Source organism: Nicotiana sylvestris, chromosome 6 (assembly GCF_000393655.2).
Source record: "Nicotiana sylvestris chromosome 6, ASM39365v2, whole genome shotgun sequence".
Classification (NCBI taxonomy): Eukaryota; Viridiplantae; Streptophyta; class Magnoliopsida; order Solanales; family Solanaceae; genus Nicotiana; species Nicotiana sylvestris.
Window position 1 is genome coordinate 23,690,725 of NC_091062.1, and position 18,321 is coordinate 23,709,045.

Sequence of the window (18,321 nt, forward strand, 5' to 3'; positions counted from 1 at the left end):
GCAAACTCATTCTGAATTCTGGGCACATGTCGGAATTCTATCTTCATGAACCTCCTTTTCAATTCCTGCACATGGTGCAGATAAGGCAATATCTTGGAATTCTTGGTAGCCCATTCTCTTTGCACCTAGTACACAAGCAAATCTGAATCGCCGATCACCAACAACTCTTGAATGTTCATGTCGACTGCCATGTTGAGCCCTAGTATGCAAGCTTCATATTCTGCCATGTTGTTGGTGCATGTAAATATGAGTTTAGAAGATACCAGATAATGCTGACCCGTTTTTGATACCAAAACTGCTCCAATGCCTACTCCTTTGAAATTTGCGACTCTGTTAAAGAACATCCTCCAACCGTCATATGTTTCAGTAATGTCTTCTCCTACGAATGATACTTCTTCATCAGGAAATACATTTTCAAGGGTTTGAATTCTCCTCCCACTGAATTTTCAGCGACGTAATCTGCCAAATGCTTGTCCTTTGACTTCCTTTTGAGTTACATAGATGATGTCGAACTCACTCACTAGTATCTACCATTTAGCCAACTTCCCAGTAGGCATGGGCTTCTAAAATATGTACTTCAGAGGATCCATCTTGGATATGAGGTATGTAGTGTAGGAATAGAAGTAATGCCTCAATTTTTGGGCTGTTCAGGTCAAAGCACAACAACTGCGTTCGAGTAGAGAATACTGTGCTTCAAAAGGTGTGAATTTCTTACTCAAGTAATATATGACTTACTCCTTTCTTCCTGTCTCATCATGTTGTCCCAAAACATATCTAAAGGCTCCATCTACCACAGATAGATAAAGTAGCAGAGGTCGTCCTGGTTCTAGCAGGACCAGAACTGGCGGTGTGGACAGGTATTCCTTGATCTTATCAAAAGCTTTCTGACAATCCTCGGTCCAACTTGTCTCAACATCCTTTCTTAGCATCTTGAAGATGGGTTCACATATTACCGTGGACTGTGCTATGAATCGACCGATGTAATTGAGCAGTCCCAGGAAGCTCATCACGTCCTTTTTGATTTTAGGTGGTGGTAACTCCTGAATAGATTTGACTTTATTCGGATCTAGCTCGATTCCTCGGAGACTGACAATGAATCCCAATAACATTTCTACAGGAACCCCGAATGCACACTTTGCGAGGTTCAATTTCAAATTGTACCTCCTGAGCCTGTCAAAGAATTTTCTCAAGTCTGCTATGCGATCCGCTGCCCTCTTGGATTTGATAATGACGTTGTCCACATATACCTCTATTTCCTTGTGTATCATATCATGAAAGATGGTTGTCATGGCCCTCATGTAAGTGGCCCCTACATTCTTCAAACCGAACGACATCATCTTGTAACAGTATGCACCCCAAGGCGTAATAAAAGCTATTTTCTCGGTATCTTCTTTATCCATCCAGATCTGGTGATAACCTGCGAAGCAATCTACAAAGGATTGGAGTTCATGCTTGGCCCAGTTATTAATCAGGATATGTATATTTGGCAGTGGGAAGTCGTCTTTGGGACTTGCTCTATTTAAATACCGATAATCAACACATACTCGGACCTTCCCGTTTTTCTTCGGAATTGGCACAATGTTAGCTAATCATGTCAGGTACTCAACCACCCTGAGAACCTTGGCTTTGATCTGTTTGGTAACTTCCTCCTTGATTTTCAGACTCATGTCTGATTTGAATTTTCTGAGTTTCTGCTTGACTGGCGGGCACATGGGATTAGTAGGCAACTTTTGAGATACTATAGATGTGCTCAAACCGGTCATATCATCATATGACCATGCGAAGATATCCTCATATTCCTTTAGAAAAAGGATGTACTCTTCCTTTTCTGTTGGTGACAAGTGAATGCTGATGCGGCTCTCTTTGACGGTCTCGGCGTCTCCCATATTTACTGCTTCTGTTTCGTCCAAGTTGGATTTAGGCTTGTTCTCAAAATTCTCAACTTCTCTGAAAATTTCCTCGGGTATCTCATCTTCTTCCTCTGAGTCACTATTCTCCTGTTGCATTGTCTCATTACATGTCACAGTTACTAGTTCATCAGGAAAAGTAATAATAACACTGTATAAGGGAAAAGTATAAAAATAGTAATGAATAATGATATAAGGTAAATGTATTTGATTAAAACTGAGAATATTGTTCAAACAAAGCTTGGCTCGGTGGATCGAGCATTCATTTTGAAACAAAGAAATCTTAAAACAAAATTACAGAAAAATTTAAATGCCTAGAACAACTATAAATTCTGCCAAGCTACCCAGTGACTCGGCGGGCTCGGGATGGTGTGGCGGTCCAGTTTCTAAGAACAGCTCCCTTTACCATAGTCTGAATGGAGTGACCTTCTTCCTCCTCCTCCTCAATTATGGCACAACAATCCATGTCCTCGTCTTCCAAGAACAAATCCTTCAGCCTAGCTAGTGCTTCTTCCTCTATGGTTCCCCATATTGTGTTTTCTTGATGGAAAGCTTGTTCCAAACGGGGTACCGGTTGCTCAAGAGGGTAATACGGTCCATTCCATGGAGGCGACCACTCCCTGTACTCTTGCCATGTATACTGGTACCCGAGCCCAAATGTGGTACCATGAGTTTTTGGCCGTATCAGCTTGGTGATACCCTGGAGGTTTTTCCCCAACCCTTTGCCAGGTTCATATCTGGACCATGCTAGTATGCTTTCTATTTTGTTACTCCACCACTTATCCTTATCGACGACATTGACCCGTTCAATATGATGATAGGTTTCCCCTCCTAGCCTTCTTCTATGTCTGATGGCCGAGATGGTTTGACTAGTGTAGATGGGGTTACTCCCATCTCTATGAATGATTACCTCCTGAAGGTTCCATTCAAATTTTACGAATTGATGTAGTGTGAAGGGCACGACACCAGCAGCATGGATCCATGGGCATCCTAACAAAAGATTATATAAGGCTGGTATGTCAAGCACTTGGAATTCAACGTCGAACCAAATTGGCCCCATCTGCAAGAAAAGGTTGATCTCCCCGATTGTGGCCCTCTAGGACCCATAGAAAGCTTTCACATTCATGCTTCCGGTCTGTATTTCATGGAAACCTTTGTCCAACCTTTTCAGGGTATTCAGTGGACAAATATTCAGACTAGAACCTCCATCAACCAAGACCATGGCAATGAACTTGTCTTCAAATTGTACTATAATATGCAATGCTCGATTGTGATTTAGACATTAGGGCGGCAGCTCATCTTCGTGGAAGATAATTTTATGGCTCTCCAGCACCTGTTCGACCATGTTGGCCATTTCTCCACCAGCAATATTATTGGGTACATAAGCCTCGATCAGTACTTTCATCAAGGAGTTCTTGTGTGCTTTTGAATTCTGTAATAGTGACAGGATAGATATATGAGCAGGGACTTTGTTCAGATGGTCAACAACAAAATATTCTTTTGCATGTACTTTCCTCCACAGGTCATCTGACCCGGTCTCAATGACAGACTGCCTAGCAGTGGCATCCTTACTTGAACTTCCAAGGTGTTCAGGCGTATAGACTCTTCCAGTTCTAGTCATCCTTTGTGCAGCGTCAGATTCCTCTATCTTAATCTTCCCTTTTCGCCGAGCCTCGGCAACATAATCCCAGGGTATCGCTTTTAAGTTGAATGGGGGTGTGGTTGACACCGTCACAGTAAAAGGTGTGACCACTTCTACTTAAAATGGAGCGGAGGTGGCTGCGGGCGGAGCTACTTCCACCTCGAATGGAACTGATGCAGTTACCTCAATGTTAATAGGTGTCTGAGTCTGAACCACGATAGGAGTGAGTGTAACTGCAACCTTAAAGTCATCACCTTCTCAGATAAGCCCGATTGACCCCTCAGGGTCCCATTCCTCATTTATTTCTATAATATGTACACCGTCACCTCTATGATCAGGGAGGGGATTGTTGTGGACATTAAGTGCAGCTTCCTTCGCTTGTATGACCTTGTTGTCAATGAGTGTCTGGATCTTATCCTTCAATGTTCGGCACTCAGTAATGGTGTGCCCTTTCATACTAGAGTGGTATGCAGAGGTTTTGTTCGGATTGACCCATTGGGATGGATTTTCTAGCACCACAACGGGAATTGGAGTGACATAACCTGCGGCCTTTAATCTTTCATACAATTGGTCGATGGGCTCATCAATGGCGGTGTATTGTCTGGGTGGCTTGCGGTCGAAGTTGGGTCTTGGTCTTGGATAGTTTTGGCGATTTGGTGGTGATTGGAAATGGGATGGTTGGGAATTGTAGGTATGATGGACGGTGGCTGGTTGGGAATATCTAGGAGATGAAGGCTGATATGTAGGTGGTGATACTTGGTATGTGAGTGGAGGTGTTTGGTATGTGGGTGGAGGCGTTTGATAGGTGGGTGGAGGTGTCTGGTAGATGGGTGAAGGTGTTTGGTATGTGAGTGGAGTTTTTGGGCCTTGGGCTACCATTACCGTCCCAACACTCTCTTCTTCGATATGCCACCTGATTAGAGTGCCTTATACGTGGCTTGCAGTGCCTCGAAATTTGTTACCATCCCGCTCTTGATTCCTTCCTCGATACTTTCCCTGAGCTTGATGATATCCGAGAATTTGTGATTTTCGATGACCATCAACCTCTTATAATATTGTGGATCCTGTGCTCTGACGAAGAATTTATTCATCTGTTCTTCGTCCAAAGCGGGCCTAACCTTGGCGGCTTACGACCTCCAACGAGTAGCATACTCGCGGAAAGTCTCAGTAGATTTCTTCTTGAGATTCTGAATGTAGAAGACATCCGGTGCATTCTCTATGTTGAACCTAAACCGGTCCATGGAATCTGATGGCATGCTACCCAATTGGACCATTTCTTGGGATTCTAGCTGATATACCAAGATAAAGCATCGCCAGTAAGGCTCCTCATAAAGAGCTTCAATCGAATCTTTTCATCTTTTCCAACCCCGACCAGCTTGTCACAGTAAGTCATTAGGTGAACCCTCAGGCAATTCTACATCAGGCTGTATGCACAGATCTTCATAGTTCAAACCTTCTATTCCTCTATCTCCTTCAACACCTTGAACTCGTCTTGTTAATCTTTTGAGTTCTTCGGCCAAGTTCTTAATGAGCAGGTCCTTTTTAGAGGATTCCGGTGCACAAGAGATTGGCTGGGTAGAATATGGTATAATTTCCACGTATATGGGGTTGCTCTGATGGGTGCTAGAGACTTGGGTATAGTGATGGTCATTGGTGGAGTTTTGTGGATCGGGAATGAGTGGTGGTGTATTTTGGGGAGTGTGGTAAGTGGTGGTTGGTGGGTACAGGATTGGTTGATGCTGTTGTAGTGGAGTTGGTATCGGCAATGGATTAATATTTTGTGGTAGAGTTGCGTATTGATTTGGTACGGTAGGGTTTTATGGTTGTTGGTTTTTGCGTTCTGAGGAGGTGTTAGGTTCCTTATGTTTTGTTGGTGGATATCAGGGACATTGAGGGTAAATGACAAATTTGCCAAATTACGGACTTGGTCAAGTTCTCCTTGGAGCTCTAGTATCTTTTGTTCAAGTCTCAAAGTCATTCGAGGCCGGAGTACTACGACCGTCGGAGGTCTCTACGTTCTCACCGTTTTCCTTTCGTATTCCACTTAAGTCGTCCATCTTTGCTTTCCCTCTGTTTTTTGTGTTGCTTAGAGGAGGAGAAGGTGGAGGGCCTCTAGATATGGTATGATATGTTGATGACGCCAGTATGGATGAACCAACTTAAGGGGATGGGAATAATAATAAAAAACAAAAAAAACAAAAAGGTAATATGTTAGTAAGGATTTTGAAATGATTGCAGTATTTAAACATATATTGCGAAATATGAATTCATATCCTAATTTGGGAGCCTCGTTGTGCCCGAGGTAGGCGTAGCTACAAATAAATTTGGAGAACTTCAAATGCCAATACATGCTTCATTTTGATAATGTAAAAGTAGACGAATCCAAAAACGACACTGACATAATAATAAAACAAGTCGCTACTGGCACTTGGCCTTACTACATTTTAAGAAAAGCATGTAAATCTAATCTATTTGGTCCCAGGAGGACTTCCTTCGAGTTGATTGCTCTCGTTGATCAAATCCTCCAGTTCGCGTAGGTTCACCAGTAAAAATGCCTTTGCCAGGTGTTCTCCTTCGTTTCCCTCAGCGTTCTGGCACTCGGTGACTCTCTTCCTCACTTTTCCTTCCAATTCCAGTGGACTGTATTCCAGATATTCCAGCTTTTTGCTAGCTTTGGCGGCCCTCTCTTTCCACTCATTGATTTGGTAATTTGATGGAAGACTCCTCCACCAGTCTAGAAAGAGTGGGGGCGTGCTAACCATACCGAAACTGGGTACCTTGTTCCTCATTTCTGCAAAACAAAAGAGTTAGAATCATCTCTAACGGACTCGTCTATTTATACATTTATGATCAGCATATCGGCCTTTAGTTCTCCAAATTAATGCACAAAATGTGGTTGCGTCCGTTGGGATTATGGAAAATCCGATGGACTCCAGCTAAGGCTTATCTTAAAGGATCATTATGTGGACAACATAACTGATCCGACTAGGTTTGACGATGATGCATGCACAATTTAAATAGAGTAAGGCTTCTTTGGGGTTTAGACTAATACCCTCAAGCGGACAACTTGAGGGGGAAGGCACGAAACCGTCGACTGTACCGCTGATCGACTGGTTTTACCGTAAATAAACCTTTTCGAATTTAAGGGTAGTAAATAGGAAGAGCAACCACTCATTAAAGCGTTGCTATAGGACTTGAGACGCACAAGTGGAATATGATGCAGAGCATAATCTATGTAGCAATTAATAGCATGTAATCAAGTATTTTCACGTAGGAAAAATAAATACAGTATTTAAATAATAGAGAAGACAGTTACAGAAAAAGGAAAACAAAGAGACAAGTCAGTTTTCAGGGTAATAAAGAAATCATAAATGCTTGAAAAATAGGCAGTTAAATTCAAATAAGGGAGAAAGGTACAGGATAAGCATGCTTGGATTAATTTCTAAAAGACAAGTTCGTTATGGTAAGAGCCTAAAAATATCCCCAGCAGAGTCGCCATGCTGTCGCGCCCCCTTTTTCCCTCCCCTTTTTGATGAGGGGAGAGGTTCGGTTTCAACATTCACGGGGTGTGATGACTCATTTCCTTTTGGAAATTGGGTATTTGAAGAGTAGCCACCTAACGAGTTATGACGCGTTAGGGAACCTAGAGCGATTAACTTTTGAGTTGGTTTGCATTACTAGAGATTAGTGTAAGGGCTCAAGGTAACTCGAGGGGAAGGTATTAGGCACCCCTCTTGATGCACAACTGTGGGTCCCAACTGAACATATATTTACAAATTAGTCCATAACAGTTGAATCAAATAAGTTGCAAGTAAAGCACGTTAGATAACTCGAGTAACAAGATAAAGGTTTGAACAAGTTGTAAAAACAAAAGTTTAAATAAAGAGAGGATTTGGTAAAGAGGGGTCCTAGGTTGTTTATCCTATAGGATCACCCCACGCAATGTCCGGTAAATACTCCTCAATGAGGGGCTACACGTGACATTAACACGTAGTCATCATATCCCATGTCTACCCTTCCCATCCCCTTATTGGTCATGCAAAGCGAGTGTTTGGTCAATGATTCCTACTGCGTGTTGCTACCTATCCCTTCTTAATGGTCCCAGAGGGAGTTAAGACCTCTACCTATAGGTAGTTCTAGACGTACCCCTAAGGTTTAGAAAGGTGAAAATTCTAAGGCGACAGTCAAAACATTTAGGACTTTCACACATAATGGGAGCAATTAAAAAGCTCAAAGTTTCCTCATCAAACAAACATACAAGCAGCACGACTCAAACACAGTTAAGGTCTTTATTAATCAAAGAACTAAAGCAAAATCTCTAAGTGAGTATGCAGAAACAGACCAAACATTTATACCCAGAAGTTATACCTTAGTGATTGCCTAGGGACACTTTTTAAAAGCCTGTTAGAAGGCCAATGAATGAATTACATAAGTAAAAATAGAAAATCAAGAACCTTGGGCAATGCTTACACCTAGACTCCAATGGTCTTATAAGCCTCCAATGGTCTCATAAGCCTCAATTCCATAGACAAATCAGAGTCTAGGTGCATCAAAGTTCCCTAAGGGTCTCAAGGACCCTGAGCAATACTTACACCTAGACTTAGCAACTATTGTCACAACCCAAACCGATGGCTGCGACGGGTACCCGGTACCTTACTCAACCAAAATAATATACACATGAGCTTTAAGTATATTCCAACGTAACGTATCTTTCTTATTACATCATTATATACACATGACATACGGGCCTAATAGGACAACATAATCATTTATAAACTCAAAACATAGGCCAACAAGGCCGTACAATCTTTATTACAACTAACAAACCAATCAAATATACATACAAGGCCTGAAAGCCCAACATACTGCACTAACTGGCAAGATATGTCTACAAGCCTCTACTAATTGATATACTGTGATCGGAATGAGTATCCGACCTACTCATGACATATATACATATATATACAATATATACATAAGGCTCTAGACCCGGAAACTCCGAAAGGCATGGAGATTACCGATCAAGCTGAGCTCGGGCAACACTTATTGAAGAGGCCTACTCGTTGTCTGTCTGACCTGCACACATGAAATGCAGCGCCCCCAGAAAAGGGACGTTAGTACAAAATAATTACCGAGTATGTAAGGCAATATACTTAAAGCTGAAACTGAACTGATAATATAATAACTGCAAGTAGCTGGAAGTCAAAGATAATTTGAAGATATGCTTACCTGTTGATACTGACTCAATATTCTCAATATAGTTAGTAAAACAGTTATCCGGCCCTATAAGGCTCGGTATACATATATATCTGCTCTGCCGTAGTAGGCTTGCTCATAAGCGCTCGGCCATACTAGGCTCTGTATCTCGACCAACTGGGCTCACTCATAAGCGCTCGGCCATAGTAGGCTCGGTATATATATAACTGCTCAGCCATACTAGGCTCTGTATCTCGACCAACTGGGCTTGCTCATACGCGCTTGGCCACAGTAGGATCGGCATATAACTTACCATCTGATCAGAGGTTTCCCATTAGGGGCCTTCCTATCGATTATAGCTCGATGGTAATGAAAATACTTTTAATACTGTATATATACAAACTTTTCTGCTCTCTTGACTAGAAAAAGGAAATACTCAACTGAATATGAAATCCTGATAGGGAGGATATTATAACTTACAACACTAGAAAAATATACACAATTTGCGAGACTAGCAAAATATACGCAAATTCCGGGATGAATGTAATGGCGAGATCATGCCAAATGAAAGAAGAGCTTAGCCTTAACATACCTGAGCCGATTCTCTCAAAAATCCCTTTAGCACACGTCAATTGTGATAACACATAATGGCGGATCGAAGTAGGGGAAAAAAATTCCGAAAGGTTATACCAAAAGAATCAGTGTGCGATACTGCAAAAGAGCTTCAGATCAAAAGAAGTAATCTATACTACCAATCCTCAACCTACCTTCCATATCTCAAGCCTTTTTTTATGAGCTTTCTTAGCCAAAAAGCTGTAAAGAGATATAGTAAACTTTCTGCCTTTGCTCTTGATATAGGCAATTCCTGTAGAACAACCTGACCACCTCTTAAATTACTCCAAAGAACGTTGGACTTATTGAAGAAGTTTATTGGGATTTATAACATTAATGCTAATGATCCTTAAAGTCAACAACCTAGTTTTAAACCAAAAAGTGTCTAAGATACCAACAACTAGGAAATAAGAATGGCAGTGAACGCTTGAACAAAGTTAAAATAACGAATATCCTTATCCAAGCTTTTTCTTGTCATTTTCTTTCCATGTATATACTTGATTCTCTTTTAGATGAGGGCATATTGAGTATACAGGAGCTACATGTCCTTCAAAATTAAACAAATTTCTTCCAGTAATATCCCATCTTTTTGGCTGTATATTCCCTGAAGTCCATTATAATGTGTAAGGTTAAAATAAAAATGATAGCTCATCCCATACGAGCCAAGGGAAAAAGGAGCTATTAACATATGATGCCATCTTGCAAAAATAATTGAAGAGTCATTCAATTAGTACTGCATGGCTGCCACGTGGGGTGAAAAAAATTATCCAAACATTGAATTAATTAATTAGGTAATGACTTGTTACCTGATAATTAATCAATTACCCACGTGATTAAAATTTATCCCCAATTATTGAAAATACTACTCACTTTTAATACACTTTATACATCCTAATATCATGGCCATATAGTACCTTGTATGGTACTAGTCCGTAAATATCAGGTATTTTAACTCGAGCCGTATTTTATCCCAACATGCCAAACTTGGACGAAAATTTATTTTCTTTGACTTGCTCCCCGTTTCACCTTTACTAATCACTTGTGAAATAGCATAATCCTTATAATCTCCAAATAATCTTTTACTTGGACTGATGTCAATTACCTTACGACAAATTTCACGTACAATACTTCAGGGTGCAACATCGTCGCAACTTAATACTACGAAACATGATATTGACGTAATATTGCAGGGTATAACATTATTCCACCCTTTGGAATATTCGTCCTCGAATGTTGACTAATGCTCTTATCATTTTCATAACTTATATCTTCCGAATACTTTAGAAATTCCCTTGCCACCTAGGCGACTGTTTTGTGAATAAGTTCAAAGTCCAAGGCATTCCCCCCTTAGGCCTCCTTCTCACCCCATAACTTGTAGTCGGAATCCTTCCAATCTCGTAACTGTTGCTGCCTTTTATCATGTAGCCTGTACAATTTTAACCCTGTAAGTGTGCCTAATCTCTAGGCTTCATATGTAGATCTTGATAAGATGTCCCTTTGCACATCTATGAGTATACTGAAGTTCTTTGCTCGGTACTTTGTTGAATTCACGAATATTTATCTCATCGCATAGGTCCGTTCAGCCATACGTATGAATTTACAACCATAATTCTTACTTTAATTTATCGTTGCTGAGGTCTACTACCAAATCCTAGCTTACTCTCGTTGCTTATTCCATATGTATAAATTTAAGTCATTGAATGCTCCTCACTACTGCTCATCTTTAGAATGACGACCTAATCTCATCTCATACTTTGTGACTTTTGTCCATCCATTGTTGATTCACCTCAATATTGATCTACAATATACCACTGATAACTTGAAGCTTCTTATGCAATACTTGGCCACTAGGGCTTACGTTATATCAAGGAATATTCGAAGTAAGTTTCCTGATCCACTTAGCGATGATACTGTACTGCAATAACCGTATTCTATAGCATCCTAAGGTGATTCTCTTACGTGGGTATTTTAATCCTATACAATTCATGAATCCCTTTTCTTTTACCTTTTTTTTTCAAATCATTACTCAATCGAAGGCCCAAACGTCATCCTTTATCTATCTCAATTACACCTCATTCTGCCACCAGGGCAGCATCCCATCTCTTTTAAATGCTACTAGTCTTAGACTTGTTTGAGTTCATTCAGGCTAAATTGAGCTTTCTATAACTTAGAGGAACAATCAGCTCCTTTGTTTTCACGGGCTTATTCCGAGGACTTATCCATTTTCGTCACCTTCTCACTTTCCTTTCCTCATCCTTACTCATGTTTCCTTAAAACTTGTCACTTTACCATACTTTAGCTTGCGACGTATATATATCTATTTATACTACTCGTAATCTTCCTTCAAACTTGCTTGAATTTCCTTGTGTTATTTTAGAACATCAAGCGAGACATCACATCGTCTCTAACTCTTATTTACTTTCTTAACTAGACCTTTCGATACCTAGAAATCAATGACTATAAGATATGCCACTGACGATGCCGCTATCATTCTTGGATATTGAATCCCTGCGCTTATAGACTTTTATCCGAAGTATGGATTATTACGATCTTCTGCCTTTGAGTATATCGTACGTTGTTCACCTTTACCTTACTTACCTTAAAATTTCGCTTTGTATCTTCTATCTCTTTCATGACCTTCCCTCCACATAGGTATAATTAACATTCACGTCTTGAACTTCTATTATAATACATGCACCTCTTTACACAATCTCGTAGAAGCTCCATTTTAATTTCTTATGAGGTTGGGACACTTGTAACCGGCTTTATCGTAGAGCCATTATAGCATATGGCTACTGCATTATATCTCTTGTACCTTTGATAGTAAAAGTGATTCTATAAGGTTCTCAATCACGATTTCTGTAATTTTCAGGGTCCAATAATTAGATTTCTGATTTACTTCGTTGACGTATCTCTTTAGTTTCCTCTTTTTTCTGATCAGCCTTTATGCAAGCTTAAGCTATTTCCCGATATGTGGTTCATGGTATTAGTTATCACTTTAGCCCTTCATGGATGTTATGGAATATCCATGATAAAATATTCTAACAATTCAATCCTTTGTCTATGATCTGGGCTCAATTCTTTCTTTTAACTTGTACCAGAATCTTCTATGACTGTATGATTGTCAACATATATGTTGTTTCATGGATAATACTCCAAAATCTTAAGTGCGTTCATCACATAACTAACTCTGGATCATTTATCAATAATTTCTTTCATTCTATCTCAGTTTTCTTTAAACGTATGCAATTACTTTTCCCGGTTTTTCTATCCCCTTGTTTCATCCATACTTAGCTTATCATAGTGCCTACACTTGCCATAGTTTTTATACAACTCATATGATCTCGAATATTACTTTTAATTCTTACCTCCCGTTCAATAGCCACGGTAGGTCCCATTTTTTTTGGAAGGCTTACAATGTTGTTGCGAGATTGTTGTTACACGACCATTTCCTCTTTTGGTCGTTGTGCTTAGGTTGAAGCCTTTTTTTACCTCCTCAGATAGTCTTTTGTTGTAGTACTTAAGGAGAACCCTTGACTCTCCTAAAGCTATGAGATTATTACGGATCTTTTTGATGTCCTTACTTGCCTATAATCGTCCGTAGTTGCTTACTTCCATGCCCTTGTGCTTGTATGGTTGACTCTGAACTGATATTTTGACTGCCTTCCCAGTGGCACTTTCTTTTATCCCCGTAATACTCATACAGTACCTTTAACTACCCCGACTCTTGTTTGAATATATCTCAAGTATTATAATGATATTATTTGAGGCTGAATTCTCCATGTTGGGTTCTACTATGTTTATCTTACATGATCCGATGACTCGTCTGTAACCCCATGTTTAGTCATAACTGGGATCTTCCTGACCAATTAATAACTACTCATTGGCCCATTATCATGTCAACATTTCTCGTAATCTTTCTTGGGTTATTTCCTTTGTCTTAACTTACGTCTCGCACTGGCTCTTTATTTATTAATAACAGCTTGGGCAGGAACATTTACTTCCTCTCCTTGACATCGTGCTTGCACAATATTCTTGAATCGTAGCGTATTTGTAAGATTTGGATAAGTGTCATCTCATTCCTTTTTCATTTATCGCATTCTTCCTTTAGCCTTCCATAGTCAATAGAACCACTTCATTCTGACTTAATGTCACATCACTCCATATTTCCCCCTTTAGGGGTGTACTAAGACTTGGAGCTATGCCGAACTGCCTATAAATGTTTTTCCTCTTCATCTTTGGCGTCCTTTCACATTATCAATGACCCTTACTCACCTTGCGGTAATCCTTTTGTACCAAGGATAACAAAATCCCTCGCTCGCGATGGTGACACTTAGTGTTACTAACACATACAGTCACTTAAGCTTAACTTTGCTCACATTGCTTGCTTTAGGGAAGAGTCTTCCTGAATGATCATTCTCTGAATTTCTCATGAACCTTCTTCTGTTATCCGTCCTATTCTTGCCGGAATGCGATATGAAATTCTCATGATGCTAACTATTACCAAATCACTCAGTCCCTAATTCATTTATAGTTTATCTTATTCACCAGCCTATACTGATTTCTATTACTCTGGGGTCTAACTTTTCCTCTTGGTAATCGCGCTAGAGTCACGAACTTATTTCTCGAAATGAAGATATAACCTTATGGCCTATACTCTTTTATTTTCATAAGACCCATCACCTTTTGTCTCTTTCTTTATTTGACTATAGGTTTTGTAATATTGTCATCTTTTGATCTACCGTTGTCATCCACGTACCACATCTTACTCATAATGCTTCATTAACTCTTTTCTTATTTCCCGCCAACATTTATGCCTATCACTTTATCCTGAAAACTCGAACAAGACATTCTTTTGCTTTTAGCTTCCCTTTGCTCCATCAAATGGCTCTTCAAGTTTCTTAACGTTCTCGCTTTACTCGGGACGCGAGCCATACTAAGGTAATATTTATCCCTTCAAGTCTTATATTGCATGACTTTGTAGTTCTCATATCTGGCTGTACTATTTCAGAGTGCACCATCTGGGTGTCTCATAAAGAGATTTATTAGCATATTTGCAACATCCTTCGGAAATGTCAACTGATGCAACAATTTATTCATCATATCTTCTTATACTACTTCTGTTAATCTCCATAGGGCATATCTGGAATGGGTGCGACCAATTGTATATATTTTTGTTACTGTTGAATATAACTCAAAAATCTTATGTTACTCTGCCTCAATTTTAAACGCTGTTAACCTTCATTAACTGGGCGCCTCATACCCTTCTTCATCTTGCTTCTTCTGCTTGTGGTAACTTGTATTTATCTTCTTAATCTCTCATTGTCTTTCACCACAAATATAGATAGACATTCTTTCCCTAAGGCTTCTTATCAGGAAGCTTACATGTTTTAGTACACTCATGATCTGCTAAAGACCTCACATTTACTTATCGTAAGTATCATACAAAAATCCAATTCCTCTCACTCAGCTCTTCCACGACTATCTGTCTTTCCAACCTTCTTTCCGGATGTAGGTATCGTCTTATTACGAATAATAAAAAAGGAATCTCGGAATTTGAATTCTTATAAGTGAGCTCTACCACACGATATGGAGTAGTAAGAAAGAGTGACAATCTTAAATGCCCTGTAGCCACCTGCTTATAAGTGTGGTGCACGACACACCTATAAACAAGACTCTACTAGACACGGCTTGTAGACTCCCTAGGACAGAACTGCTCTGATACCACTTTTGTCATAACCCAAACCGATGGGCTGTGACGGGTACCCGATACCTTACTCAACCGAGTACCAATGTAACATATCTTTCTTATTACATCATTATATACACATGACATACGGGCCTAATAGGCCAACATAATCATTTATAAACTCAAAATATAGGCCGACAAGGACGTACAATCTTTATTACAACTGACAAACCAATCAAATATACATACAAGTCCTGAAAGCTTAACATACTACACTAACTGACAAGATATGTCTACAAACCTCTACTAATGGATATACTGTGATCGGAACGGGTATCCGACCTACTCATGACATATATATGTATATATACAAGATATACATAAGGCTCTAGACCCGGAAACTCCGAAAGGCATGGAGCTTACCAATCAAGCTAAGCTCGGGCAACACTTATTGAAGAGGCCTACTCGTCTGTCTGTCTGACCTGCATGCATGAAATGCAGCGCCCCCAGAAAAAGGACGTCAGTACGAAATAATGTACTGAGTATGTAAGGCAATATACTGAAGCTGAAACTAATTGAAGAGCTATTAACATATGATGCCATCTTGCAAAAATAATTGAAGAGTCATTCAATTAGTACTGCATGGCTACCACGTGGGGTGGAAATATATATCCAAACATTGAATTAATTAATTAGGTAATGACCTGTTACCCGATAATTAATCAATTACCCACGTGATTAAAATTTATCCCAAATTATTGAAAATACTACTCACTTTTAATACACTTTATACATCCTAATATCATGGCCATATAGTACCTTGTATGGTACTAGTCCGTAAATATTGGGTATTTTAGCTCGAGCCGTATTTTATCCCAACTACTTGGACGAAAATTTATTTTCTTTGACTTGCTCCCCGTTTCACCTTTACTAATCACTTGTGAAATAGCATAATCCTTATAATCTCCAAATAATTTTTTACTTGGACTGATGTCAATTACCTTACGACAAATTTCACGTACAATACTTCAGGGTGAAACATCGGCGTGACTTAGTACTATGAAACGTGATATTGACATAATATTACGGGGTATAACAACCACGAATTGAACCAGTGCAGTGTGGAAAAGCCAGCCTCAGTATGCTAGAGTTCAGAGGGCTCTCAAGAGGATCCCAAGGCAGTACACATACTAGAGGGAGCATAACTTATTGACTAAGAGTAAAGTGAAAGTGAAAAGTTTATTAAAGACTATATTAGAAAGTCTGTTTTGAAAGTAATTAGTAAAGCAACAGAGATTTTTGAAAAAGGGATTGGAGTAGTTAACAAAGCTCAAACACCTTAGGATAGGATCACACACAGTTAGTTTACAGAATCCAAATGAATTCAGTAGTCACATAGGAGTCAAGGGGTTTGGGACACATAGACATTTGGATGCAAACATATAGCCCAACAAAAGTCTTAGGACTAGTTTAGACATGCTCAGAAATAGCTGACACTAGCATAGTCACAAACCAGACATGAAAGACACAACCACATAGAAGGGTGATAGGGATTTGGGAATTCCTGGGGATATAGGGTGGTAGGGAGACAATAAATAAGAGACAACTAGTAAGGTATGCTCAGAAACACACACAAGGGAATACAATAATCTAAAGGAAAGGGGAGACATAATGACATGCTGATAATGTAACTTAACTACAAGTTTCACAATAGAACCACAAGTAGAAGCAAACTAGAAATAAGAGAAACTGAAACAATAAGAGAAACATGTTGTTGTTAGAACTTTAAATTGAAACTAGGACATACCAGTAAAGAGAAAAGTAAGTAGAATGAGAGAACAAGAGAGCACAAATGATTAGCCTTGGCTTGCAGCCGGCTAACGGTAACAAATAGCACAAGAGAGAGCGAGCAGAGATTTTAGTAAGAGAGGTAGTTTTTGAACCCAAGTGTTCGTCTCCGTGTTAATGAAAGACTGGAGTACTTAGAGTTGAAAATAGGTAGTAAAATAAGGTAAGAATCATAGTAGCATAATAATAGGAACTCAGAATCAATCAATTAGAAAATCAAGGAAATATTCCCTTAAGTTAAGGGAGTTAATTCAAACGGTAAGAAACAACATCATATAAGGCAAGCAAAAGAAAATCGGTATAGGACTAATAGGAAAGAATCAAGGTTCAGTAAGCATAGGGTAGTCAATTAGGACTAAATTCAGAAAACCTCAATTAAGGAAATGACTAGATAAAATAAAGTACCATAGTAGATAAGATAATGAAATCAGTCAATTTAAACAGACGAGTAGAATTTTAGGATTTTAAAAGAAAACCTTTCAATTGAACCATCAAATAAGGAAATCAGAATCAAACTAAGAGAGGGTCATGATTCTATATTGCAACATATAAATAGAGAAGAACAAACAGACTTAGCAAACAGACAAGGTCAACCATATCGACATAATGAAGCAAGAGATGAACAAATCAAGATGAATAACAATCACATAGAGGTGATACAAATAGGCTAAAGACTCAGTAGAAAACCCATTCGAAGCGTGGTAACCAACAGAAACTTAACAAAAATCAAGTAGTCAGGCTAACACACAGAACAAAATAAAGAAGATATAAGAAATTAGGGCTTTTAACAGAGTCGAGTGGAAAAAGCATTAAGAATATAAAATCACTCAAGATATGCGAGGAAAGAGGTTTACACATAAAGAAAAATCGGTTAAACAAGTGTAAAAGAAACTCCGAGAAACCCTAATTTTAAAGAGAGTAAAACGATTTAAAGTTGAGGATATTTCAGAGGAAGTTCGAGAATAGTGCAAATCATAGGAAGAAACAGACTTAAAACGTTAAAAATAGCACATATCTAAGAGATTCAAACGAGAGTTAGGGTTTCAAATGAAACCCAAATAGAAACGGAAGAACTTGCTATAAGCTTCACAGATCGTAACATATATGGTGTGATTTTGCCCAAAATCACACCTGAGAAGCCATGAACAACAGAAAAAAAACCCTAGATCCAAATCGGCATGGCCCAGGATCCTTGAAGGCCTCAGAGATGATGAGCAAGGCGATGGAGGACCCATTGGAGGCTTGGGGTTGAAAGGCAGTCGCCGGAGATGACCGGAGAAAGAGGCGGCGATTGAAGGGAATTAGGGTTAGGTTGAGAGAGAAGAGAGAGACGAGAGCATCTAAGCGACGGATTTTAGAAATGACCTAGGGTTAGGGGGTCCTATGAATTAAAAAAGGAAAGGGCTTATTTGGACCGTTGATCTGGG